The following is a 27,277-nucleotide window of genomic DNA, read 5'->3' on the forward strand; positions in this document are numbered from 1 at the left end:
AATAAATGATGGCCCTGTTCATCAATTAGCTCAGGCTGCAGTGAAATCAAAGTCACAGCGGGCTCTGCAATCACTCAAAATAAACCCCTCGACGGGATCACTCCTGTGCTGATGGCTCAATTATGCCTGGGCAGAGCGTCACAGAACATTAAACACCAACAAAAGCCTGAGCCCGGGATACTTTTCTCCCAGATAAATCTAATTCAGTACCCAAGTGCTTTTAGCTTAAATAACCCTGAATTACTGGATCAATTCTTTTCCCACCTTTCCCTCACAACTTGCAAAAGCCAGGCCACCGCACACAGGGAAAAGTGTTTGCAAATAGACCCTTTGCCAGATGGTTACACTGTTATCATTTCAAATATATATGGTTTGGCAGAGAGTCTGTGATGTAAACTGAGTGGTTCAGAAATCAAACTGTTCTGCTGGGCTATGAGGGTTCACTGTGACCTCCCTAGGAGGGCTTCTTCACTCCCCTAAAATCCTGTTCCCGCTGCTTCTCCACTCCTCTGTTCCCAGCAAAGAGTTGCACCACTTCTGTTTCCTGAAACTGCAAGGAGAACCACAGAGACAAACCTACACAGCAGAAAAGTTGTTTTCATTTCTCATTTGGCTTTTGCAACAGGAATTCACCTCTCACAGTTTCAAGTTTCCCAGGACTAGAGATGCCCTCACCACCTGAAGCCCCTCTCCACTCCCTCTCTGCAACTGTACTAACACAAATTGAAGTTTCTCAAGGCTTGCCCAGGTCACATCACAGAATCCCAGGATGGGTCAGCCTGGAAGGGACCACAGTGGGGATCTGGTCCCACCTCCCTGCTCCAGCAGGGCCAGCCCAGAGCACAGGGCACAGGAGTGTGTCCAGTTGGGGCTGGAATATCCCCAGGGAGGAGACTTCACACACTTTAGACAATCTGTTCAGGGCTGGGGCACTGCCCAGCCAACAAGTTCTTCCTCCTGTCCAGCTGGAACTTCCTGGCCATCAGTTCCTGCCCGTTCCTCTTGTGCCATTGCTGGGCCCCCCGAGCAGAGCCTGCTCCATCCTCTGCCCCCTCCCTGCAGCCCCTCCAGCCATGGCTGAGGGCCCCTCTCAGGCTCTGCTCTGGAGGCTGAACAGCCCCAGCTCCCTCAGCCTTTGCTGCTCCCAGAGCTGCTCCAGCCCTTGGGCATCTCCGCAGCCTGCGCTGGCCCCGCTGCAGGAGCTCCCTGGCCCTGCTGTGCTGAGGAGCCCGAGCTGGGCCCAGCCCTGCAGATGTGCCTGCCCAGGGCTGGCCAGAGGGGCAGGATCCCCTCCCTGCCCTGCTGCCCCCCAGGATCCCACTGCCCTCCCTGTCCCCAGGACACATGGCTGGGCAGGGACAGCTGGTTGCCCACCAGGACCCCCAGGTCCTTCTCCAGCAGTGCTGGTGCCTGGGGTTGTTCTTATTTGTTGCTTTAAACCTACGTACAACATCCAAACACGTTAAGGAGAGCTGAACAATGCCAGGATTTAGGTGGGGTGTGACCAGTTTAGAACAGACAAACCAAAGCAGAGCAGGTGGCTGAGTTTAAAAGGGAAAATTTCAAAACACCAAAGGACTTAGAAACAATAAGGAAGAAACCCAAAGGGCTGGGAAGTCTAAGAAACTGAAATCAAAGTTGCACCAAAACTCACTAGCTGACTGCCTTCCTACTAAATCCCTCTCAGCCCTGATGCTTGGTAAATCAACAATCCCAAAGCATCAGCTTCTCCAATACAAATAAACTGGAGTCAACTGGGTTCAGCTTCTTGGTTTCAAAAAGTTAATAAACTGTAAAGGTCCATGTCCATTCTTCCTGGTGAAAAATCTGCTTGACTGCTAAAGAGATCTCAAATTTACAAGAAAACAGTATTTACCACTGGGACCAATGAAACAGTGTTTTTATCTATCTATCTATATCACTGGGATCAATGAATTTTTATTCCTGGTTATGAAAAGTAGCCCAGTAATCCATGAGAAATCATGCTGAAGCATTTTGAAACTTAACTGAGTAAAACCACCTGCTTGTGTTCAGGATTCCTGTCCAGAGGCTCAAAGAGTAACTTCAATTCTTAAGTTCACTTTTAAAAGACAGACTCATTCCAGGTAAAGGTAAAACTTGACCTGATACTAAATTCCACTGAGCTCTGGATAGGCTTTTATCTATAGCTTATATCCACAGCCCCTTGAAAAGAATAATAAGTGCTGTTTGTCTTCAGGTTATCTGCCCAGGAAAAGTGCTGTTACAGGTTTTCTGAACTAAATATTACATAGCTCAATGTTCTTTAGTTATGCTGATGATACATCCAGGATATCTGAAATCCCCCTGGATATTTCTTTCCAAACACTGAACAGGATGGATCACTGGTTATTGGTATGTGGCTGGGAGTGCTACAACAACAGGAGCAGCAGGACAACTCACACTGCTCTCGAGGCTGACAAAGAGTTAAAAACAAAGAGAAAGCAAATAAAAACGAACTGAAACCCTCAAAACCAAAGATTAAAAAAAAAAAAAAAAAAAAGGGCAGCAGGAAAGAAACACTTCAGCAAAGAAAAGAATGGTTTCCCTAACTGGATTTTGTCCTTATTTTAGGGAAGGCAACAGAAAATACATCCAAAGTTACAAGGACCAGCGATAAGCACAAGGAATAGTGATAAACTCGGAAGAGCTGCTGACAAAACACTGTACAGTGGCCACTTCCTAAACCCAACACTTAAAAAGCTCGCAGCTTCCAAAGCACAAGATATTTACCCTTGGCTTGTCTGTTGACTCTTTCTCCTGACACTTCACACACTTATTGCAAAATGAAGTCTCTTACCAGAGCATAACGTTACAACCAAGCAGCACATTCGCATTCAGGAAGCGAAATTACGCCCCCAGCACTTGCTGTGGGGTTTTTTCCCCCAAGTAGAACTCTCCCCATAAAATATGAACATGAACAATTCAAGCAGCAAAGTAAATCTCCTTAAGGCTTTGTCCTTAGCTCGGGGGAACTAACCTGAAGTAGCTCAGCTGAGCACAGCTGGGATTTCAAGCCCGACCTTTCCGACGGGAAGCTTTCGCGTCGCTCACCTGAACTCAGCTCCAGCACACCTGGACTCTGTCACCTGCGCCAGCAGAGTTTCCCAGAGGCATCCCCTCCTTCCTGCCTCATATCCCCACCCTCCTCTCCTGTGCCTGGGCGGAAAAGCTGCTGTTTCCCTGGTTTTCTGCCGGCAGGCACGCAGGCAGGAGCGAGTCCTTCCCCTTTCGATGGCAGCAGCGAGTTGTCAGAGCAGCTCGGCCGTGTGTTGAAACTATACCTCGAATTTCCTAATCTGCCTTTCTATTTTCAACCAGAGCCACTCCCCCCCACCTTCTCTGCCATGCAGACAGCTGGAGACAGAGAGCTCCATCGGGCCAGTTTTCCTGGCAAAAAGTCATCCCCAGGCCAGAGGCAAGTGCGCCAGGGGGAGCAGAGACACTCCCAAGGTAGCGGAGAGGGAGGGAACGGGGCTGTCTCCCTTCTCCTGTCCTCTGTGGCCACAGCAGCTCTTACTGAACACACGGTGTGGCAACCTGGTTGCCCAAAGGCCCATCGCTCTCCTGGCTCAACTAAACTGGCTGAGATTCCAATCAGCATGTCCTGTCCCTAAAATCTCAAAGGAGAGAGGCTTAAACAAAGATTCAGAGCATGGACTTGGCTGCTCAGGCCAGAGAAGGAGGGACCACCCTGCCTTCTGCAAGCCAGCATTTACCACCTGAAACAGCACTTGAGAGCACTTGCTGGGGTGTCCCGAGGGCAGAGACCTGCTTCCACAAACTCACACCTCTTGGGGAAAGGTCTGGATTCACCTTCTCCCCCAGGTCTGGATATCTCCTCCCCCAAGGACTTGGTCTGAGGTGTAACCCAGACACACGGCAGACCCTCACGTGGTAGAACAGCTTTAAAAAGCTCAGCTTTAAAAAGCTAATGTGCAGCCAGGCTGTAAAGTTAACCAAGCAAAAAGGGCACTTTCCTGAGCAGCCAGAGCAGTTTGGAGCTTTCCCAGGCAGCTGGAAAGCACAGGGCACACGGAGTACAGGCTGTGCAGGGCGCTGAGCCAAGTAGCTTTGGGGGTTGAGGTTTTCTTTAAAGTGAGGTCCAGCTTTCTGAGCTCTGCTCTCAAAGGTCTTATTAGGACCATCAGGAGATGCCTGAAAGTCTTGTAGGACACCAGGCAGACATTTGGATAAGACAGCCAGGCTGAGAGTTTGGCACTTAAACAGACACAGCTCGGGGAGGGCAAGGCACAACTGCACTGCTGATTCAGGGAGCTCGGAGGTCAGCTGGAAGTTTTGAGTCATGCTCCTGGACGTGGGCACCTAGAACAAGCTTAAGCCCTTCTTGAGCCCTTTTTCTTTTGTTCAGGCAACGGCTGCAAACATCACAAATGAAGCTACTTTTGCTGTTCACCCTGTATCTCTACGTATTTTCTATAGTTCAAGTTACTTGCATGGAGTAGACTCACTGCAAACACGATCGATCAAAGAGCGAAGTGAACGCAGACAGGACTCTGCAGACTCTAAGTACTCAAATACCACAGGGAAATCCATTCCTTACATGCCTACAGAAACAAAAGTCAGCCAAAACAGAAGGCTGGTGTGGAACTGAGCACAGCGAGACCCACAGCAAACCTTCCCAGGTCAGAATTGAATCACAGGATCCAAGGAAACAAAGCTGTGGAGTAAAACACTCCATCAGCCATAAATCCATTTAAAATGAAGTTTCATTAATGAGTTACAGTATTTACCGGTAAGTAAATGCTGTGTTTCCCCTTTGCCTTAGCTGGAGCTGCTCTCTCAGGAAAAATAACAGAGGGAACAAGTCCTCTCCCATCATTAATCCACCGGACAACACGACTTTATTAACCAGTACAGAAACCAGAGCAGCAGCAAACACCCACACCCGAAACCAAGACCTGCAAGTAATTTCACTTCTTACCTCCTGGAAAACAGGAGTTTCAGGGGCAAGAAACCTCTTTAGCAGCTTTTCCAAGCACCCGGCCCGTGGGTTAATGATTTACCTGCCGGCGCTGTAAGCAGATTAGTTTGGATAAGAGAGGTTTTGTTATGGTTTGCTTTCCTGCCTTTGTCTGCGTAACCAAATCAACTCACAAATGAAGGAGGCAGAGCAGGAAGAAATTCATCCTCCTCTAAGCTTGCTTACCCCATCCTGCTTTACAAACCCATTCTTTTATAGACACACATGCCCATATACACACAGACAGACTGAAAACCAACGCCTGGAGTAGCTCTCGTGCCTGTGCATATACACAAATATACGTGTCAAAAATACACACAAAGATGAGCTACTGCAGGCAGCTTGTTTAGTTCCTCATCACTACAAATCTATTAGAAAGCTTCCAGATTAAAGCATTGTGTTCCAAAGAGGTTTAGGATGAGAAGGAAAGGCGGCTGTGCCCGAAACACACAAATAGGATCACAGCCCATGCAAAGACTCTGCTGCACATCCAAGGCACAGCTCGGGGATAAAGTGCTGTTCCCTCTTGCTGCAGCACCTTCAGCTCACCAAGAGGATTTCTGTGGTTTCCCCGTGACTCACTGGGCTCTTCTCCACACCCAGGGCCACCCTCCTCTAGCACCAAAGCATTCAGGTTTTTGGGTAGCGGGTGACACACAGGGCAGGCACAGTCACATGGCACTGCCTCGGTACAGCTGCTATAAAACCTCACAGAAAGTCTAAAACACCTTCTTGCTCTTACTGTTTCATAAACCCTCACTGCCTGACTCTGAACACAGTTCAGGGGGACAACACAGGGGTACTCACTGCTGTCCCAGTTTTAAAAAAAAAAAACCCAAGCTAAACTAAAAACTAAGAGTAAACCCAAGCAGCAAACAAGAGACAAACCACAAGCTTAACTGTCACTTTAAGAAAAAAAAAAAAAAAAGAAAACACCCAACCAAGAGTCCCCAAAAGTCACTTTGTAGATCTTACTGTATCCAAGTCCTCCTGCTCCCAAAACACAGCCCCCAGCCCTCCAGCAGCAGCTGAACATGCCTTTTAACTAAAACGGGATCATCCAGCCCGGAGAGCTACTCACTGGTGGAAATGAGGCGGCGGAAAACAGCAGCCAACTTCTCCTGTTCCCAGCTGCCAGCCAGACCCGGCGCTCCCGGCGGGACGAGAGGGAGACGCGGAGAAGCCTCTTGGAGCCGAGGCGTCCCGGAGCCCGGGATCTCACCCCAGGAGGAGCTCGCCCAACTTCCTTCACATTAAAACATTAAAAAGTTGCCTTTTGACTTCCCCGTGGCCGGGCTTCGTCAGAGCTTCTCTCCCCGCTGCTCGCCGGGAAGCGCCTGGAAAGGGAAAGCGGGAGAGGTGAGCGGTGCACTGGAGGCGATGGAGCCAACTCCCCCTTGGCCATCACCCCAGTGCGTCAGCAGGGACAGCACCAGGAGGAGGAGGAGGAGGAGGCTGGGAGGGCCAGCACGGCCACAGGGTTGCAGTTTCCAGCTGGTGCAACACCTCCCAGCAGCACTGGGTTCTACCAGCAACTAACACCCTAAAACGGGGGGAGATTTATCCTATAAATTCAGGTCTGTCAGTCCCTAACACGCGCGAGGAACCTCGAATCGGTGCTGCTTTTGAGAGGCTCAGGGTGACACTGTGAAGCTGAAAGTGTCAGGGCAGGGAGGAAGGATTCCTTTTCCTAATATATATAAATACCAGATGTTAAGTCCTACCCTATAACCAAAAAATCCTCCACGACAACAGAGGAATAAAAAAAAAAAAAAAAAAAAAAAAGGTTGTATTTCACCACACTAAAAGGAAACCAACGAATTTCCCCGAGCTTCCAACCAAATTTTTGGCTACATCCCACTGCTGTCACCAGCAGCATCACCAGTATCCAGCTCCTATCCCAAAAAACACAGCAAGGGCTGAGGCAGCCAGCATGTCCTGCACACAGATACAGCGGGAGAGGATGGTGCCGAGCAGCCCAGGGAATATGGGAGGGAGCAGAGGATATCTGCTGGCCCCTGCCTTGGGACAGCAGGGACTTGCTGTAATTTAGGACAAAACCACAGCACAGAGTCCCACGTTGGAAAGCCTGATGGGATGAGCAGTGCTGGCAGGGTGTCTTCCAGCAGCTCACATGGGAGCAAGGACTGCACGGAGCCCGCTGGCCGCTCTACACAACACAGATCCTGTCCAGGAGTGAAGTCAGAGGTGTGGGGAGCAGCCTGATCCCACTCCATAGATGAAATCATGGGGGAAAAAAAAAATAAAACCAGGCACCAGCACGAACAAACAGCAGCATCAGATTTTCTGAACTCCATCCCAAGAGAGGGAGCCTGTTGCCAGGAATACCGAGGAATCTGCAGAGCCACATCGAAGAAACGCAGGGTGGAAAAAGTATTTGCAGAAGCCTCGCACAGAAATCCTTCCACACCCCTCTTGTCACACAGAAAGCAAGGATTTTTAAGGAGGTTTTTTGGGGGTTTCTTAATAGATCCACGTCCTTGTTCCTAACACAGGGGGACAGACAGTTATCCAATGCAACATCTTCACCATCAGCTCCTCCATAAAGTCCAGAAGCCTAAAAATGGTCCATGGTCAAGTCCAACTCGGCCCCTTTAATTTAAAATCTGAGGAGAGATGGGAAGTGTGGATGAGCCATCAGTAAGCTCCCTTTCTCCAGAAGTCTTTTAGTAATTGAGCCTGGCAACACTCAACAGATGCATCTGCCTGACCTCGCCCTGCTCTCCAGGAGGGATTCTGGAATAAAACTGGTGATTACTCATTACCTAAAGATTTCTGAGGTGTAATTCTATCAGTGCCAATTCTGTAAATCCCTCCCACTGAGGGCAGATATGAGGAATCGAAGGATTAATTGGAAAAGACACTACAGGCCGTGGATTCCTCACTATGCAGTGCCTGCTTTGGGGCATCACACACATCACGGGGCAGCAGAAGGCACCTGGTAAGCACAGAGGCCAACTTAATAACTCACTTCTGACAATGACTGAGTTCATACTTGACAGAAACGCTCTTTTGTTACTCCAGCAGATCTTATCTCGGCAATATTCCCCCCCTTGCTCCGGGACTGTGTGAGTTCAGTGACCTCAAGGCACGTAACAAAGCCGGCCCTGTTTTCCCACGAGTCAGGTGGGGCCAGAAGGGAGAACAGAGGACAGTCTGACGAGTATTACGGGAAATTAAAAGCAAGTTTTGGGAACACCTTCTCAACCAGGGTGCATTTACATGCTGCATGTGTCCAGACAGATACAACATAACACCCTGCAAAGCCCTAAACAAACAGAAGAAACACTATGAGCTCTTCCACAGGGCGTGCAAAGAGGTGGGTTTTTCTTTCCTCCTACACAATTCAGCCAGCACATATTTAGCCCAAGGGCTGAAACAGAGGACAGCCTGAGCTGCTGACATCATCTTCTTTCTATAGGACTAAATATCTGGGAGTACTGCTCTCACTTCAGTGGCTGTTGCTCTGTTTCATCTCCACCTTCCCACACTGTGCTTCAACAGGAGAGAGACAACCACCACAAAAACCCCTGGAGAAGAGGGAGGGTCACCAAGTGTTGATCTGTTTGCTCCTTTCACGACCACGACATGAGCAATGTGACACAACACCAGATTTGGGGTTGATTATTGGCATTGAAGAGAAATAAAGCTACTACCAAGCTCCAGCACTGATGTTTCTTATCATTCAACCACTGGCAAGAGAGCATCTCTCCAAAAGCCTTGCTGGGGAAAGGCTGTCCTTGCCTGGACAGCTTAAAATCTACCTAAACATCGCAAAAAGTCAGATTATACTGAGCCCACTTTTTCCCTACCCATCAGTAAAGAAACTGTACATTAGCAGGTGGAATTCAGCACTGAAGGTGGCAGGTAAAGTCTAGTGCAAGCAGTAAAAAACTACTCGTGATTACAGAATCACAAACATTCGGGTTGGAAAAGACCTCCAGGACCATGGAGTCCAACCTGTGACAAATTCTCTTCAGGGAGAAGCAATTTAGCCTTAACCACAAAGTGACTACCTGCTCACTTCAAGGAAACAAATCTCCTTGCTTATTATTTATACCAAGATTATTATTCCTTCCAGCTGCAAGTTGAGTTTTTAAACCAATTTTCTTGAGCTGAAATGTGTTTGTAAAGAAGTATAAATCGAGGACACTTAAGTTTTGAACAGCTCTGGCAGAGACCTTTCAGCACATTTGCTTTATGGTCCAGAAGTCACAGAAACACAGAATTCCAGAACAGTTTGGGTTGGAAGGGACCTTACAGACCATCTTGTTCCAATCCCCCTGCCATGAGCAATAAAGCCCTTTTTATTCAAGACTTAAAAATACCCACCAGGGGAAAACAATAAAAAAAGCACACAGTGGATACCCTCAAAATATCATCTTTCCTACTGAAAAATAACATGATTATTTACTATTACATACAGTAATTATTATTATTTCACCTCTATAACAGCATTACAACTTCTTAAATGCAAGGCTGTTAATGGACAGTCACTTTGGAACTTAAAAAAAAAAAAAAGCCATTAAATTGACTTTAATGGGGTTCTGATGGATACTAAAACCCATTTAACAGTTGACTTTGAAATCTGTGAAGTATTATCAAAATAAGCTGGCACTTCTGGAAGTTAAGTGTTTAGGTGTGTTTGATGACACAAGAGGAGATTCCAGAGTGCTGATGTGCTCATCAGCTCCAGCAATTAAGATTCCCAAGAGGAATGCTGTGTCATGTAATGTGTGACTCACAGAGCAAGTCCGGAGGAAACCACACTCCTCTCTCTTTTCCTATAAAAAGCTCAGCCTGCTTTCAAGTTGAACTGAGTTCCCTGAACAGAATTCCTCCCGTTTCAGCACCGCTCGCTTGAGCACGTGTGCAAGAGCAAAGGTGTGTTTTAAATCCCTTGCAGAAGCCTGGCAGCGAACCAAGGGCTTCCAGAAAAATCAGCTGGAAACTCCCCTGGCTCCTCCTTCCTTGGGAAATACTTTGTGTTGTTGTATTTGGACACGTGTCTGTCCTCTGACCTCCAGTCACGGGGCTGCTCCCTGTTGCGACAGCTCTGAGGGATCACACACACCCTCCCCGTGACTGGAACCTGGAAAAAGGCTGGCAGGAGCAGCACTGGGACCCCCACACGTCCTGGAGGTCCACCAGGACATGGGATCTCTGGCTGTGGGTGAAGGGAGTCTTTACATCTGGACACTCGTGTTGGCCAAGCCACACAAGCAGCTCCTGGAGTTCCCATCTAATCTTTGTCAGGGGATAAAATCCACCGCTTTTGCTCATCACATGTGCTTCCCTGGGCTGCAGGACGTGTCCAGCTTCTGCTCCTCCTGATCCAACGCTGTGGTTGACCTTTAGATCCTCGGAGAAACACCTGGATTTCCTCAGGGGTGGCTCTGAACACCTGGCACTTCTCCAAAGGCCAGAGCAGAGGAAAACACAGTGCCACGCTGGAATGGCAACTCACTCCCTCACAGGGGATGTGCAATCACACACCCAGTCCAAAGCAAGTGTTTAATCCTTCATTTTAACCTGGAAGAGTGAAGCTTTCCATAAAAGAGAAAAACAGAAACAAGATGCTCTTTTCAAACTCACCCATTCAACTACAAGGACATTTTTTCACAGGGCAGGGTGTTACTCCCAAGTGAACTGCATCCCACATCCAGCTGCAGCACTGCCACAGCTTGGGAAGTGCCACCCCTATTCTCTGATCCACTTATTTTGTCCTCTGAGAAGCCTCATTACCCAGGGGTGTTAAAATCCTCTGGTTAAGGAAGTCACTGCCTCAGAATGCCAATTTGGGTATATTTCCCCCAAACCCAAAACTTCAACCCAAAGGCCTCTGATTACACAGACTGGTGTCCCACTGGTTTTTCCATCGAAACAGTTAATTCCTTTGCTATTTGCTCCACACCTTGCTACAAGGCTGCTGGGTTTGTACACCAGTAGTTTGGCACAAATTAGGTGCTGTGGCTTCTATAAAGCCCTTGACAGACCAAGTTGGCCATTCCCAGGGACATGGCATGGAATGACAGATGCCAGCTGCTGTTGTCATCCAAGGAGCAACCAAGGACCTCCCAGGGAAAAAGCCTTGCCAGGTTTAAGTATGGCTTTGCTGATGCTATCTCTGGCTCTTCAAAGGAATTTTTTACTAATCTGAAAGGATCTAAAGGAAACAACACTTTCCAGTTGAGCAAAATTAGCATTTCAAAAAAAAAACAAAACCCAACCAACCAGAAATAAACTCACCCAAAAAGCAAAAACCAAAGCAAGAGTTTACACAGGATGATGTTTCCCTTTACACAGGATGATGTTTCCCACTACAGGTCAACCCCAGGGCTCCTGGGCGTGGAGGGGGCTTTTTCCTGCTAAACATAAATTAAGTCTCCACATCCTGAGTAGTTGTTTGCACATCACCCCAATCACACAGGGCACAAAGCACAGAGAAATCCACAGCTCCTGCTGGCACCTCAGCAGGATGTTTATTATCCCAAACACCTGACCAGCACCTGCTGCTCTTGCCAGGAGGGTCCCTCTCACACCCAGGGAGCAGAGGCCACTCAAAGACTCTAAGAGATGGAACATGAGCCAGTTATTGATTGATCCCTGCCTCCAGCTCCCCTTTTCCCCCCTGTCTAACTGGAAGTCAATATTCACAGGTTAAACAGCCCTGACACACCCACCTATCCAACACCTTTCTCATTAATACGCAAGATGTGGATTAATATTGCCAAGCAGGGCTTCAAATATCCATTTCCTCCATCCCAAGGACAAACAGAACACAACAGAAGCAACCAGGAGCTATTTGTGAGGGCCACAGGGTGTTGTATTCCCAAAATCCTTGGGAATTTGGTGCTTTACACACGGGGGAGCCATGTGATCCCAACATTTCAACACACATCCTCTTCTCGGGACTTCAAGTGCCATGAGTCACCTGGGTTCAAAATATGACCAGGTGAATTCAGAGCTGAAAAGAAGAAGTTATGCTCAGGCAGCTGGAGGTATTAATCCCAAAAGGCTCAAAGGGCTTATTGGGGAAGCATGTTTTTATGTCCCCTTATGCTCATCCCAAAAAAGGGGGAACAGATAGAAATGCCACCATAGATGTGGGCTAGTTTAGGTATAACTAATAAAAAAAGAAAAATCTATAAAATCTAACTGTGCTTTTATCAGCCAATGATCAAAGTGCAATAAAAACCATTCTTAACACCTGTTTTCAGGCACTGGCCTGTTAGACCTTATTTTTATAACCCTGACCTTCAGTCCAATTTATTCCTAAAAGATGTTCAAGCATCAGTTCTGCATAAGCATTAAAAATAAGAGCCTGCTCCTTCCACCAGGACCATTAAAACCTTCCTTCCTAACACATATATCCCCTCAAAAATTCAGCACTCACTGAAATCCCAACTCATAACATTTCTTCCTTTCCTACAAACACCTGAATTATGTGTCTCTGACTACAGTGCCAAGCACTAACTTGAACAGGAACCTGAAAGAACTTCATCCTGCTCCCTCCAAAGCCAAGTCTCAGCAGCTCTGACCTCAAAAGGTTTGGATTGGAAGAGACCTCACCTTGTTCCACCCCCTGCCATGGGCAGGGACACCTCCCACTGTCCCAGGTTGCTCCAAGCCCCGTCCAACCTGGCCTTGGACACTTCCAGGGATCCAGGGGCAGCCACAGCTCTGCTCCTCAACTCTATTTACAAAATAAACATACTATGCTGTAGCATACACAGAGCACCTTAATCAAGCCATGGCCAAATACCTTTCCCCTGGCATTCAACAAATATCTTTTGGCTGGAATTTACTGTGCTAACACATCTCTGTCCTTGCCACCAGTCACAACAGAAACATTAGGTACATGTTTTCAAGCCCCAGAACCTCAAAAAACCCTCCTTGCAGAAGCACAGACAAGGGGAATCACTCTGCTTGACACCAGCTGCAGAGGGATGTGGAGCTGCTGGAGTGTGCCCATGGAGATGCTGCCAGGGCTGGAGCCCCTCTGCTCTTGAGCCAGGCTGGGAGAGCTGGGGGGGGTCACCTGGAGAAGAGAAGGCTCCAGGGAGACCTGAGAGCTCCTTCCAGGGCCTAAAGGGGCTCCAGGAGAGCTGGAGAGGGACTGGGGACAAGGGATGGAGGGACAGGACACAGGGAATGGCTTCCCTCTGCCAGAGGGCAGGGATACATGGGATAGTGGGAAGGAATCCTTCCCTGTGAGGGTGGGGAGGCCCTGGCCCAGGTTGGGCAGAGAAGCTGTGGCTGCCCCTGGATCCCTGGAAGTGTCCAAGGCCAGGCTGGTCGGGGTTTGGAGCAACCTGGGCTAGTGGAAGGTGTCCCTGCCCATGGCAGGGGGTGGGATGAGATGAGCTTTAAGACCCCTTCCAATTCAAACCATTCTATGATTCCATGATTCTGTGACACCCTGCTTCCTCTTGGGTCATTCCTGGTGGATCACCCAAACTCAGCAATAACTGGAGCTGATCCCATGCAAGTTCCATGGGGCAGAAGTGGATATCCAACTGTGGATACCACCACCCTTCCTGTGCCTCTGGAATCCTGAGTCAAGGACACTGCCTGTTTCTTTTTAAGCACCTCTAACTAATCCCGTGGGATGACATTACTGGGATACTCCTGTGCTGCACACTATGACTTTGGAGGGTAAAAAGAGATTAGTTTCCTCTCTGTGCACACCAAAGAACACTAATGCAGAACATTTCCACAGAACTTCCACAAAGTTGTGTTTTGTGGCAATCACTGTCAGAGGTTTCACCCTGCAAAGAAGAGTTCACAAAAATACAATTCTGTTATGAGCTAAAAATATCTAGTAGGGAGTACAACAGGGTAAAGGCAAACACTTGAATTTTCTGGAGAGAGGTACACTTGCTTTCTTCCCTGTTTATTTATGCAGGACTCTTGGATTTGCTCAGGGATTGGCATTTCTGCAAAAATCCAGTGCTCAAACATGCTCAGCTTCACACCGAGCCCTTAAAAACCTTGAAGTGTTACTTTCTGTGTCTTCTACAGCTCACAAGCAGCAAAAAGTAGCAAATGCAGCTTCAGACCTCAGGAAATCAGCCTTTACCCAAAAGTAAACACCCTTAAATTTTGCCAACTACCCTACAAGCACAACACAGATTATTCAGTCTACACCTTTATAAAACTGTCATCCAAATTATCTGAGATTCAGACCAAGGCACGATAAAAATGGAAAGGCTGGGGAAGTTTCAGAGCCAGAGCTCTGAATTGCTTAGAGAGCTGAAGATAAGTCGAAATTCAGCTTTGCTGTAATGCCATCACAATATTTGGGGAGGGAGAAGGCAAAGCCTCTCTGCATCACGGGCTGAGGGGGGACAGCGACCCCTGAGCTCTGATGCTGTGCCTGCAAGCAGCTGATGGATTATTAAAGAGCCCCTGTGCTCAGCCCGGAGGCTTTTCAGCGACTCATTTCACAGGTCCTCCCTAAAATACCACCGGTGTTTGACACCTCCACCCCCGGAACGAGCAGTTCAGGGTTTGGGGGGGTGTTTGTCACTGCATTAGTCAAACAGAAAAACGCCCTTTACCTTCCCAGGCTGGTCCTTCCTTCCCGGGGGATCCTTTTCTGCCGCTCTCCAGGCCTCCCTTCTGACCAAGAGGAGGAGAAAGAACAGCTTTATCCTGCAGGTTTGGTTTCGCTTCGGCTCAGACAGAGATTTTTTTTTTTTCCAAAGCAAACACTCCTGCAACGTCACCGGGGATATAAATAGCCAGAGGAGAAGGAGGGAGAAGCAGCCCTTCTGGAGAGACTCGGTTACATTAGGAAAGACGTAAGTAGGGGGAATATCAGACAGAAATAAAGCCTTTATTTTCCTAAAGCTGCATGCACAGCGTCCACTTGAGCACTACAGCCAGGCTGAGTGAGCCAAGAGAAATATTGCAGCCATCTAATAATAGGGAGGTTCTCACACATTCCAGGCTTTTGCCAGGAGACGTGTGCTATTCCTGCTCAGCAGAGGCTGCCATCCTGGCAGCTCACACACACTGCTCAGTGTCCAGCTGAACTCCAGGAAAGCCAAACTCCTGTACTCACCCACCCTAAGGCAGGGACACAGGCATGGCAGGGCCTGCAGGGTGTTTGTCCAGAGGGGCCGTGGCTGCCCCATCTCTGAAAGCGTCTGGATGGGGCTTGGAGCAACCTGGTCTAACAGAATGTGTCCTTGCCCATGGCAGAGGGTGGAACTAGTGAATCCTGAAGGTCCCTTCCAACCCAAACCACTCTGTGATTCCACGGGGAAAGCCCTGACACCATTTTTGGGAGCCTGCACCCCTGGGTGCCTCTCTGAGTGCCCCGCAGGCAGCACAGGAAAGGGGCAGGAGGTCTGACTGCACCTACAGGGCTCCAGCCTTTGTGATCCCTGAGACGTGGTGGGATAAATCACAGCCCTGGATGAGCATCTGCATGCACAGGTCCTTTAGGAAGACCAGGATGGGTGCTCATGGGGGACTTCACCGCCTTGGTATCGGCTGGAGGGACAACCCAGCACAGCAGAAACAACTGAGGAGGTTTCTGGAGTGCACCAATGACATGTTCCTAACACAGGTGATCCAGGAGCCACCAAGGAGAGGGGCTCTGCTGGACCTCAATCCTTACAAACAAGAACTGGTCAGGGATGCCAAGGTCCTTGGGAAGCCTTGGCAGCAGTGACCATGAGACGGTGGAGGTCAGGACTGGAGAGGAAGGAGCTGGGGGAAAAGGCTGATCATAGCCCTGGACTTTAGGAGAGGAGACTTTGGCATCTTCAGGGATGTGCCTGAAGAATCCCACGGGCTACAGCCTTGGAGAGAAAAGGGGCCCAAAGGAGTTGATTGATACTAAAGGATCATCTTCTCCCGGTTGAAGGACAGTCTATCCCAACAAGCAGGTGATCAAGCTGTGGGGCAGGAGGGGGCAGGAGCAAGGAGCTCCTGATCAGAGCCAAGTGCAAACTGCAGCAGGTGATCCAGGAGGAATCTGGGAACACTGATCATGCAGGAAAGAAGCTAAGAGAGCCAAAGCACATCTGGAGCTGAATCTGGCAAGGGATGTGAAGGGCAACAGTAAGACCAACCTTCAGGAACAGCAGGCCCCTGAGACCACAGGGAAGTCCAGACAAGGAAGACTTACCCTTAGCAGAAGAGGATCAGGTTAGGGAACAGTAGCCTGGACACACTTCAGCCCATGGGACCAGATGGGATGGAGCCAGGAGTGCTGAAGGAGTTGGCTGGTGTCATTGTGAGGTTACACTTGACCATCTTTGAACAGCTGTGGTGAGTAGGAGGGGCTCCTGACGAGCAGAGGAAAGCAAACATCACTCCTGCCTTCAAGAAAGGAATGGAAATGGATCTGGGGAACTACAGGGCTGCAGCCTTACTTTGTACCTGGGAAAGAGCAGCTAATTCTGGAAAGCACTTCCAGTCACTTCAAGGACAAGAGGGTGATCAGGAGCAGTCAGCACGGATTTACGAGGGGGAAGAAACCACGCTTCAGCAGCCTGACCTCCTCCTGGGATGAAACAACTGCCTTGGCGGATGAGGGGAGTGCAGAGGACATTGTCTGTCCTGGCTTTGGCAGGACTTCCAAAACTGCCTCTTTTCACACCCTCAGACAAGCTGGGAAGGCAGGACTGGCCAAGGGGGCAGTGAGGTGGAGGGAGAACTGGCTGAATGGCCCAGCAGGTTGTGGTCAGTGGCACAAAGTCCAGCTGGAGGACAGACACTAGTGGTCTACCCCAGGGTTGATGTGAGAGCCACCACTTAACCTCTTTGTTAATGACCTGGACAATGTGCAGAGTGTACCCTCAGTGACACAACACCGGTAGGAGTGGCCAGTGCAGCAGAAGGTCACACTGCCACCTGGGTGAACTCGGACAGGCTGGAGCAAAGGGCAGACAGGAACCTTGTGGTGTCCCAATAAAGGAAAGGCAAAGTCCTCCCCTGGGGCAGAACGACCCCAGGTACCAGGACGGGCTGGGAGCCGACAGGCTGGGAAGCAGCTCTGCGGGCAGGACGTGTGGTCGGGGATGACAACAGGCTCCCACGAGCCAGCAGTGCCCCCTCCCAGCAAAGACCACCAGCACCCCAGGCTGCACTGGGAGCAGTGCTGGCAGCAGGTTGAGGGAGGTGACCCTTCCCCTCAGCACTGGTGAGACCACTGCTGAAGTGCTGGGCCCAGCTCTGGAAAAGACACATGGACACACCCCAGAGAGAGTCTGGCAAACAGCCCAGAGCAACCAGCTCTAGGTGACCCTGCTTGACAAGGGTGGCTTGGACAAGATGACCTTCTAGAGGTGCCCTCCAGCCTCACCCAGCCTGTGGTTCTGGGACCACTTTGCTGTTCATTTTCCCACCCCAGATACGGTTCATGACATACACAAATATTCAGAAGCAGCGCCCGGGCCCTGCCTGAGGCACTGCCCAGGGCACAAGCCCACCATGTCACAGCGCTGACAGATCCCACACCAGCTCAGCAGGAACAGCCCCCTCGTGCTGTATCTCGCTCTCAAGGCTAAGATTCGGTTTCCAGCACTTGCTAACTCGCCTTTGCTATGGTTTGGCTCAAATTCTGCTTTCTCAGTGTGACACGGGGGGCAGGAGGTGTTCCATCATCAGACTCCCTGGGATTACCAGATTCCTTAAAACTCCCTTACAGTCTCCATCTCAAGTTTTTCCTCCTTTTGCCTTTCTTTGGTTTTTCTTTTTCTAAACATCACCTCTCAGATGAATACTTTAAAAAAGCCCTCAGCTCCACAAATGCTCTGTATCACCTCTAAAAACCAGAGGATGATTATCCTCTTTTACAGCAAGCAAGACATGGATATCCTCTAGGTTTATTAGCTAAAATCTTCATTAACTTGGTAGATAACTACTTGTAAGAACTGAAATCCTCAAGTTTTTCATTCTAAGGCCAAGAGATAAAGTTGTAATTTTTTTTAAACCTCTAACATTCCCTGTTCCCACAGTCTGGCAAAAAGGCAAGTGGGAGCCACGAGCAGTGGAGGGAAGTACAAAACTGATCCTACCTATTCAGATTTCACCCTAGGAAGGAGGGCCAGGGAAGATTCCATGCAGAATTAAGGTTTCTGTACGAAAGCTCAAGATAAAACGTGTTTCTACCCAAGCGTTAGCGCATTTGTCTTGCCTGGTTCTCAGTTTAGCACACCTCCTCCTCCTTTTCCTCTCTTTGCAAATAGAGTGAGCAGGCTGGGGGCTGAGCAGGGAGGAGGAGAGCACAGCTGAGATGGGCCGTGGCAGCTGCCAGAGATGTGGCCACAGAGATGTGGCCACTCACAGTGTCCTCACCCAGAGCAAAAAAGACACCACTACCATTTGAAGCTGACTCGCTGCACGTGTTTGGTCGTGGGGATTTAAGGCCATCCACGATTCTGGCTTCTTCCCATGGGTGTTTTCCAGGGTTAGCCTGAGAGAGTTGAGGCCGTTCAGCCTGGAGAGGAGAAGGTTGTGTGGAGACCTCACAGCACCTTTCAGAGTCTGAAGGGTCAACAAGGAAGCTGGAGAGGGGCTGTTCATTGGGAACTGGAGTGACAGGACAAGGGGGAATGGCTTCAAACTGACAGAGGGCAGGGATAGATGGGATATTAGGAAGAAATTCTGCTCTATGAAGGTGGGGAGGCCCTGGCACAGGTTACCCAGCAAAGTTGTGGCTGCCCCTGGATCCCTGGAAGTGTCCAAGGCAAGGCTGGAGCAACCTGGGCTAGTGGAAGGTGTCCCTGCCCGTGGCAGGGGGTGGAATGAGACGTGCTTTAAGGTCCCTTCCAACCCAACCCATTCTGGGATTCTGTGAATAGGTGCACGAAGAGGCAGCCCTGAAACAACAGGAATTCCCTGCACTGATCTCCTGGCCTGCACAAGGGCTCAGATTCTCAGCTCACTCACAGTTTTGCCTTTAAAAACCCCACAGCTGTGAACATGAAGTTTAGCCCAGCATCTCCAAACATCAAAGCTGCTCATCCTAGGGAGGCAAATGAGTTGCTTTACACTTGCAGCACTCTCAGCACACAACAAAGCCCATTTACATGGTACTCTTCTCTTGGGCAGCATAAGCTTCTGTTTCATACTGAATTAAACCCAATAAAGCAGAACCAACCAAACCCAGAAATAACTACAGAATCCTCTCTGGACTTGCAAGGGAAAAGAGAAGCTGCTAATTGCAGCCTAACTGAGCTCCTCACTGCCATAAAAGCATTAGCAGCCCTGTCTCTGTAGTGTGCATCAGCACAGGCTTCCTTAAATCAGGCATTTTGGTTCTCGTGGAAGCAGCTGGCGTGGCAGCACCCCCAAAATCCATCTGCCCCATCAAATAGGGAAGATTGGTTGTTCTCCACAAGCAAACCATTCGTGGTTACTCCCCATCAGTTAATCTGCAGCTCCATCTCCCCACCAGCCTGACCAAGCCATCCAATTTTGGCTGTGGGCAACGGGGAGCAGCCTCAGGGAGGGACTGTTTATATGGAACAGTGCCAGGAGCTGCTTTAATGAGCTCTGCACATTTTCCTGCCCCAAGGCTTGTGTAACAGAGCCTCTACATTTGTGTTTCATCTTCTTGCTGCTCCTGCCTGGCACTCAGATTATTTCCAAGGAGCACCATGCAGCAGGTTCCAGGGCTACTTGCTGATTAAATGAGGCATTTGGGTCCAGCCAGGAAGGGTTTGTACATGTTACCCTGCTGTAATGGGGTGGCTCCTCTACAAGAGACACATTCCAGCTGTAGGATGCCAGCAGACTGCATTTGGCACTAGCAGAGCAAACAAAACAAGCAGGGAAACAGGGATCCTGCACGTCCAGCACACCACTGAGATCCACCCAAAGGAGCCTGTGATGCTGCAAAGCACAATAATGATCCTCTGGCTGCAGCTCCAGGGGGCTCATGGCTACTGGAGAAATAAAACCAAAACCACAGGCACACACACAGGAAGAGAAAGAAAGAAGTATATCTGGGAAAAGTACAGCAGTGAGGAGGGAGCCAGGACTCCATCCTGCTCCAAAGGAGCACATTTGGAGCCTGGATGTTGCACCTCAGGCAGATACAACCTGTTCCCCAACGTGTCTTTTCTGAGTGGTCCTGAATCAAAAAAAGCATAAAGTGAGGTGCAGGGGACATCCTTACACCAACCCTGAGGGTGTGAATGAGGACAAACAATGAAACCAACACAGCACAGCCAGAGTTTCATTACAGAATCATCCAACAGGAACCTCATTAGAGGTTTGGGTCGTTCATCTACTGACAGAAGTAACAGCCTTCCTTCCTTAAACACACCTCAGACAGACACAGCAGCTCCTTCTCCTGTTTAAGGGAGGCTACAGGGCTTTCTGTGATCAATGAGGTTAAAAACTTGACAAGATTTCAGCAGAAAAGACCTTCATTATTCATTAAATACTTGTAATATTGACTAGCTGTTAATACTGCTGAAGACTGTATTTGCTACACCACTAACTAAGGGCAAATTCAAGCTTCCACATCAATCATTCATCTCTAAAACAGACAAGGAAAAAACTCAGCATCCCAAAATGGACCACAGCTTTTCAGGGGTTTCAGTGCTAAATGAAAGATGACTGTAGAAAATTCCCTTGTAAGTGTTTATTATTCTAATTTTAACCTCAGGATGTTTTTAGGGCCAGTGAAAAACAAGACCAAAACCCAAGAGACCATATAATCCACACAGGGATTTTCTCCTGCCTGTGCTAGTTCAAAAGTCATTCTGAGATGCAGAGGGTTTTTTTTTTATTTTTAAATCACTGTTTAACCTCTTGGACTGGAAGCATTAAATTACACCACAACATCAGACTGGACTGTGCAAGAAAGCAAGTCTCTCAGAGAGGAAGGGACATGGATTCCCATGGGAAACAACACTTCCCAATATAAATATTTCACCAGTATCCACAGTGGGAAGCAGAAAACCCTCTTTTCCTTTGCCTTTCCACGGTGAGGGGTGTGGGACTCAAGGAACACAAACACCTCACAGCAATACACTCTCACCCAAGCTCTTCTTCAGCCTCACACAGGCTCCACCAGTTCCTTCCCAGAAAGGTAATCCCTTAGCTGCAACCAGACACCCCTGGGGTGTGTTCTGGAGAGTTACCAAGCCAAGAGAATTAAAAAAGAAAACCAAAAAACAAACAACAACCAGAGCCAAAACTGGCCAGTCCCCGGGGCGAGCAGCTGCCTGCAGGGATAAACTCCCCTTGCAGACAGCACCACGCTGGTGCCAAAAGGCTTTCCCCAGGAATTCTGACCTTTATTCCTTGGCCAGCCCCATCCAGCGAGCAGCAGGATGGCTGGGTCTCAGCTCTGGCACTCCTGGCTGCACTAGAGCCTGTAGTCTTCTTCTAAATCATCATCAGGCCAAGGCACACATGCAGAATTTACCTTCCCTCTCCACCCTACCAGCTCACCACACACTGACAGGGCTCCCATAAGCTTTCTACAATCCACCAATCCACCTTTCTACACCTTTCTGTGGTCGACAGGCTCTTCAGCTGGATCCAGGTACCATGTGCTGCTTGTTTTGTTCCTTGTGAACTCCCCTATAGCCTTGTCTTCCCTCTGTGTCAGAGCTGTAGTTTGGTTACTGACACCACAGTTGGGTTTGTTTTGAGGGTTCTCCCCTTCCTTTGTGTTTGTTTTTTTTTAATCCATAAGCCTACGTATCCTTAGCTCCAAAAACAGAAAGTCATAGCAGACAAAGACCTTCCAACACAGCAAAAAAAACTTAAGCACATCATCAATACAAAAGCACTTTCTCACACAGGAGTTCAGAACCTCAACAAGTACCATAATAAAATGCAATAATAAAACCTTTAAAGGAGCCCAGGTCAATAGACACAGTGCCAGTTAAGTGACCTGTATGACAAGTTACACTTGTTTGTTGGGGGAAGAAGGTGCCACCTGCTCACAACATTTCAGATTCAGTCCCTCACTCCAGCTCCAGTCCCTGTATTAACTGAGTTTGCCACATACCACACTCCTCCTGTCCCCAGCTCCAGCTTTTCTATCTCCTCCATCTGCAGTTTCCTCAGGTGAGCACCTCTGTTGTTCAACAGGTCTAGGACTTTTGAGCCGTGTTGTGGGAGTATTTTGTGTAAGGTAATATAAAGAAAATAGCTCATTGTTAACCATCTACAGACCAAGAATCAGCATTGGAGCAGGTAAAAGCCATTGCAGGCAGCTTATGAAACACAGCTGATGATGGGAGCAGGAGGGAATGCTGGAGGTGAGAGGCACAGCCAGTCAAGGCTGTCACAGGGAAAAAGAAGAAACCCAACTTGCAAGGCAGCTCACAGTTTTTAAATCTTACCTAGATGAAACTATGAATCCAATTATATACTTATTAAATATTCCACACTTACTTACAATGATTACAATGGCAGAACATAGGTTACAGGGTAACCATTGTCTGATATTGACCCCATGGCCATCCAAATCCCAGAATCATGGAATGGTTTGGGTTGGAAGGGACCTTAAAGAACATCTTGTTCCAAACCCCCCTGCCATGGAAGCAATCAGTAATTGGAAAACGGGTCAAGGACTTTTTTTAAGCAATTTATGCTTAAATCATCATAAACCATGCAAAAAATTCGGGGAAATAATTCAAGTATGACTCCATAGGCTCCTGCTGATTCCTGCTGCAAACAGGCTCGTTTTTCCCCTGCAATTCCAGAGGAGGGATTTTCTTCCGCCACCACTTTCAGCTGCCACAAGCAGGCTATTGTTTGGATTTAGCCATGCAGCAGCACTCCTGATGCAAGCCCACAGCTAAGGCAGCACCGTGGAACCAAAATGGAACAGGAGGGAATTCAGCCTGAGAATTCAGAACAGAGATTCCTACTAAATACCTGTGTGGAGCAGCACGAGATCCTTCCCCTGCTTCAGCACAGCCAGGGAAGCACATCAGAGAAGTCCTGCAGTACTTCCCAACATCCAGGTGCCCGCAGGGATGTGGTGGATCAGGGGGCAGCTCAGCAGCAAGTTCAGAGCAAACATCCTGCACATCAACTGCCCCAAATCCAGGCAGCCTGGAACTGCTCCGGACGTCCCTGTGCCTCCCCGGCACACAAACACCGCCGTTGCATCCTCTCTCTCGTTCAAAAAGTGACCCCAGATCAGCTGGACACCCCAGGACGAGTCATCTCTGTGCACTGGCACCTTAATTCTGAAAACTCACTCCTGCTCCATCCCTGGCAAGGGGAACCGAACTGCCGTGAGCTCACTCGTAGCTGTGGCAACAGCAAATGCAAATCCTGCCAGGCTGCAAAACTTCAGTCTCCTCCAGTGCACGGCAGCTACATGGGAGCAAAACCACCTTCCCCAGGGATAAACTGGGCTTCTGAAAGCTCTGCCCTAAAGCAAAAATCCAGCTGGCAGGGCAAAAGTTAAACCAGCCACACAGTGCTTTAGCTGGGCTTTAATGCGCAGAGAAAACGGAGGCAGAAGAGTTTGGGAACAGGATGCAAGAGGTTCAAGGTCTCCCACGTGCAACTGCAAGGGCTCTACTCGCTGTTTACACCTGGGGAGGAGCTGCTCTGTTTGCAGCCTCGAGTTTCAGGCTGCCCAAGTCATACCACTGCTGTTTTAACACGATGAAGTTACAGTGCATAGACAGGCACAGACGGGAAAATGGATTTAATTAATTTAAATCAATTCTTTCCTGTGAGGGTGGTGAGGCACTGGCACAGAGGGGCTGTGGATGCCTCAAGGCCAGGCTGGACAAGGCTTGGAGCAACCTGGTCCAGTGGGAGGTGTCCCTGCCCATGGCAGGGGGTGGAACGAGGTGATCTTTAAGGTCCCTTCCAACCCCAGCCATTTCTGATGTCATGATGAAGTGACCCATTTTTCAAAAAGTAATCAGAATTCTAAAGAATCAGCACATCTGAATGCAAGCCCACGAGCTCTTCCCGGGAAATAAATTGGATATTTCTAATGAAGTTGCAGGCACTAACTGCATAGAACAATCAGGGGTTAAAAACGACTCGTGGGGGTGGTGAAGAAAGGAAAGAAGAAAAGAAAAAAAAAAAAAAAGCCTCACCTAACAAGTTTCCAGCTGCAAAGCCTGTGTGAACTTCAAGACCTGAATTGCAAATTGAGCTTTGGTGAGAGTTTTAACTCCGATTGCAGGGTATCTACTTGTGGTTTGCAAAAACTTCTCAGACAATATGCTGAACGGCAAACAGAGTAAAAAAACCCCACCGGTAAGAAGTTTGGGTGGAGAGCTTCGAGATTGCTGGCTGCAGTGGGGACTGGTTTTGGTGTGGGGCGGGGGTTGTGCGGTGTGTGCTTTGCTGGGCTGTTTGTTTGGGGCTTTTTAAAGGGCAATTTGGGTTACCAAGTGCAAATCATTCCCAAGGCTGGAAACAGTGCAACCTAACCTTCACCTATTTATGAGCAAAGCCAATCCAATCCCACGGGCAGGTTATTCTATCTGGGAGCGAAGCAAAGGAGCTAAAAACGAAGGAAAGGGAGAGTTACCATGGGATACCAGGATGCGTCACTTCTCTTGGCTCTCGTGGCTCCACGTGACATCTGAGCCGTGAGCGAAGAACTCAGCAGATGGGATAGGAAAGAAAAAATGTAAAAAGGTCTCTAGATTATAGCAAAGTTTAGGCTTTAAAATCTACTGCTTGGGGCTACAGAAATAGAGGCAAAAATATTTATCTGTAAACCAAACTCTCTGTCTATAAATCTATTGCCGCCGTGCAGTAAATACACGCTTTTCCTTCCAACAGTCATCAGCATCCACACTTTTCAGTTCCTAACAGTAAATTTAAGTCCAGGCACATCCAGAAATACTGCCCTTGCCATCTCCAGCGAGAACTATCACTTGCCTTTCACAGGAGGCAAAGCAGGTCAGCAGTTTGCAACTTGCTCATAAATACAGAAGTAGCCACTTGACAGCAGCAGACAGGAGCAGTTCAGGGTTCAAAGGAGATCAGAAGAGGGATAAATCACTTGGAATTTACTCTCAAAGTTATCATACAGGTCACCAAGTCCACGCCTTGGGATGGAGCCAACTAAATGAAGGCTCTTTTGATTTCCAATGTATCCCTGTTGAGAGCTGTTGGGAATGACCTCCACACTCTCACCTACACTTGAATTTTCACCCCACTCAGTCCAGTGTAAATTCTTAAAACACCTCCTGCTCCGAGTCCACACAAAATCATGCAGTGAGTGGTTCAATGTTTGAGGGTTTCCCCCCCCTCTTTTTACAGCTGCCAGTCTCTTTCTAGCATACCAACACAGCTCTGATTCAAAGGACATGATTCCATCTCCATCCTCCTCCACCTCCCAAAGCCTCCCAACACCCACATGCTGCTGAACATCAATATCTCCAGGGAAATTCACTCCTTTCATAAGCCAGCCAAGCAAACCACCTCCCTGTAGTAAAAAGTGACAGAGAGCATGAGAAACCTTCGCCCTCCGCGGGTGCAGGTGCAATCCCGGAGTTCCAGCTCTACCCAAACATTACCTCACGCTGAAAATTGAGTTTCCAGGGTAATGCTGGAGCCCATCTGTCTCCAGGGCACCACAGTAACCTGATCATTACCCCAGGCATCAGCTGGCACGCTGCCACTCCAACCCACCCGGCTCCCAGCACGCTCCTGGGAGCTCCAGACTGCAAAACTTCGGCCAAGGAACACAGGGAATCAGCCAGGACACCTGCTGCAGTCATCTGCTCCTCAACACCAGCTTGTTATCACCTGAGTCATCTGCTGTTACATGGGAGAGGAGATATCCTGCCTTGCCTTTGCTGCTCCAGGTTGCAGCCCCTGCATTCCACAAGTCCGTGACATGGCACTGGAAAACAGCCCCGTGTATTTATGACCTCCAAAAGGAAGTTCCAGCTTTCTACAGACAGTTCAACACAGATGAATCACCTTCTTCAAAGGTACCTGGGGAAGAACAACCCCAGGCACCAGCACAGGCTGGGGGGACCTGTAGGAGAGCAGCTCTGGGAGAAGGACCTGGGGGTCCTGGTGGGCAACCAGCTGTCCCTGCCCAGCCGTGTGTCCTGGGGACAGGGAGGGCAGTGGGATCCTGGGGGGCAGCAGGGCAGGGAGGGGATCCTGCCCCTCTGGCCAGCCCTGGGCAGGCACATCTGCAGGGCTGGGCCCAGCTCGGGCTCCTCAGCACAGCAGGGCCAGGGAGCTCCTGCAGCGGGGCCAGCGCAGGCTGCGGAGATGCCCAAGGGCTGGAGCAGCTCTGGGAGCAGCAAAGGCTGAGGGAGCTGGGGCTGTTCAGCCTCCAGAGCAGAGCCTGAGAGGGGCCCTCAGCCATGGCTGGAGGGGCTGCAGGGAGGGGGCAGAGGATGGAGCAGGCTCTGCTCGGGGGGCCCAGCAATGGCACAAGAGGAACGGGCAGGAACTGATGGCCAGGAAGTTCCAGCTGGACAGGAGGAAGAACTTGTTGGCTGGGCAGTGACCCAGCCCTGAACAGATTGTCTAAAGTGTGTGAAGTCTCCTCCCTGGGGCTATTCCAGAGCTGTCTGGACACACTCCTGTGCCCTGTGCTCTGGGCTGGCCCTGTTGGAGCAGGGAGGTGGCACCAGATCCCCACTGTGGTCCCTTCCAGCCTGACCTGCTCTGGGATTCTTCAAAACATTGCTTTAATAACTGTTCCCTGAGCCAGGACTCTTTAAAGCCACGGCGGGGTTTTATCCAGCCTCCTTCGAATATGTAACCTTCCAGCAACATTCCTGCAGCAGGGAATACCACAGAGTATCCACACCACCAAAACAAAAACATCACCAAAAGAACAACACTGCCAAAAGAAAAAAACTTTCCCTTGTTATAAGCTCATTCTTCCTTGTTTTTTTTCCAGTGAGGAAGGCCTGGGTACAGTCATCCTCTTTGGAAGATGCAAAGCTCACACTCCCATAACATTCCTCTTCTCACTCCCTCCCTTCACCATCATTTCTTCTCCACACTAAAGAGTCAAAGTTTATCTATCTCCTTTTATACAACAGGTGCTCTGTGCCTTTGATCACCTTCAGCATCCTGTGCTGAACCTTTCTCTTTCTGGAGACAGAGAATTCAAGACATGGGGAATCATGGAGAAAAATGGTTTTTTTAAATTATTTTCTTTTTACAGCAGCTTGTTCTGTTCTCTCCTACTTCACTAATAATATTTGTTCATTCGCCAGTTTGACTTTGCAGCTATTTGCAGTGTAAGGATCTCCAAATTCTGTAAAAAAAGCCTCCCAAGAGCAGAACAAACCCCCAAACTAA

The 27,277-nt window shown here is 49.0% G+C and overlaps 1 protein-coding gene across 11 annotated transcripts in view; it reads right to left on the minus strand.

Annotated features, from left to right (window-relative positions):
- The window catches only part of SGMS1 (sphingomyelin synthase 1), an 84,772-nt gene that overhangs the window by 28,392 nt on the left and 29,103 nt on the right, over positions 1 to 27,277 (minus strand). For 3 of the 11 annotated variants that reach the window (XM_051799697.1, XM_051799695.1, XM_051799698.1), the window contains exon 3: positions 6,084 to 6,339. The exons of 3 other annotated variants lie outside the window; for them this stretch is intronic. The gene's annotated coding sequence lies outside the window, so the exon portion shown is untranslated. Of the gene's footprint in view, positions 1 to 2,998; positions 3,357 to 4,963; positions 5,318 to 6,083; positions 6,340 to 14,586; positions 15,114 to 27,277 lie in introns of those variants that run through there. 5 more of the 11 variants (XM_051799700.1, XM_051799703.1, XM_051799705.1 and 2 more) reach the window with 5 other exon arrangements.

This window comes from Manacus candei, unplaced genomic scaffold (genome assembly GCF_025592945.1).
Source record: "Manacus candei isolate 608988 ecotype Guabito, Panama unplaced genomic scaffold, ASM2559294v1 h1tg000050l, whole genome shotgun sequence".
NCBI lineage: Eukaryota > Metazoa > Chordata > Aves > Passeriformes > Pipridae > Manacus > Manacus candei.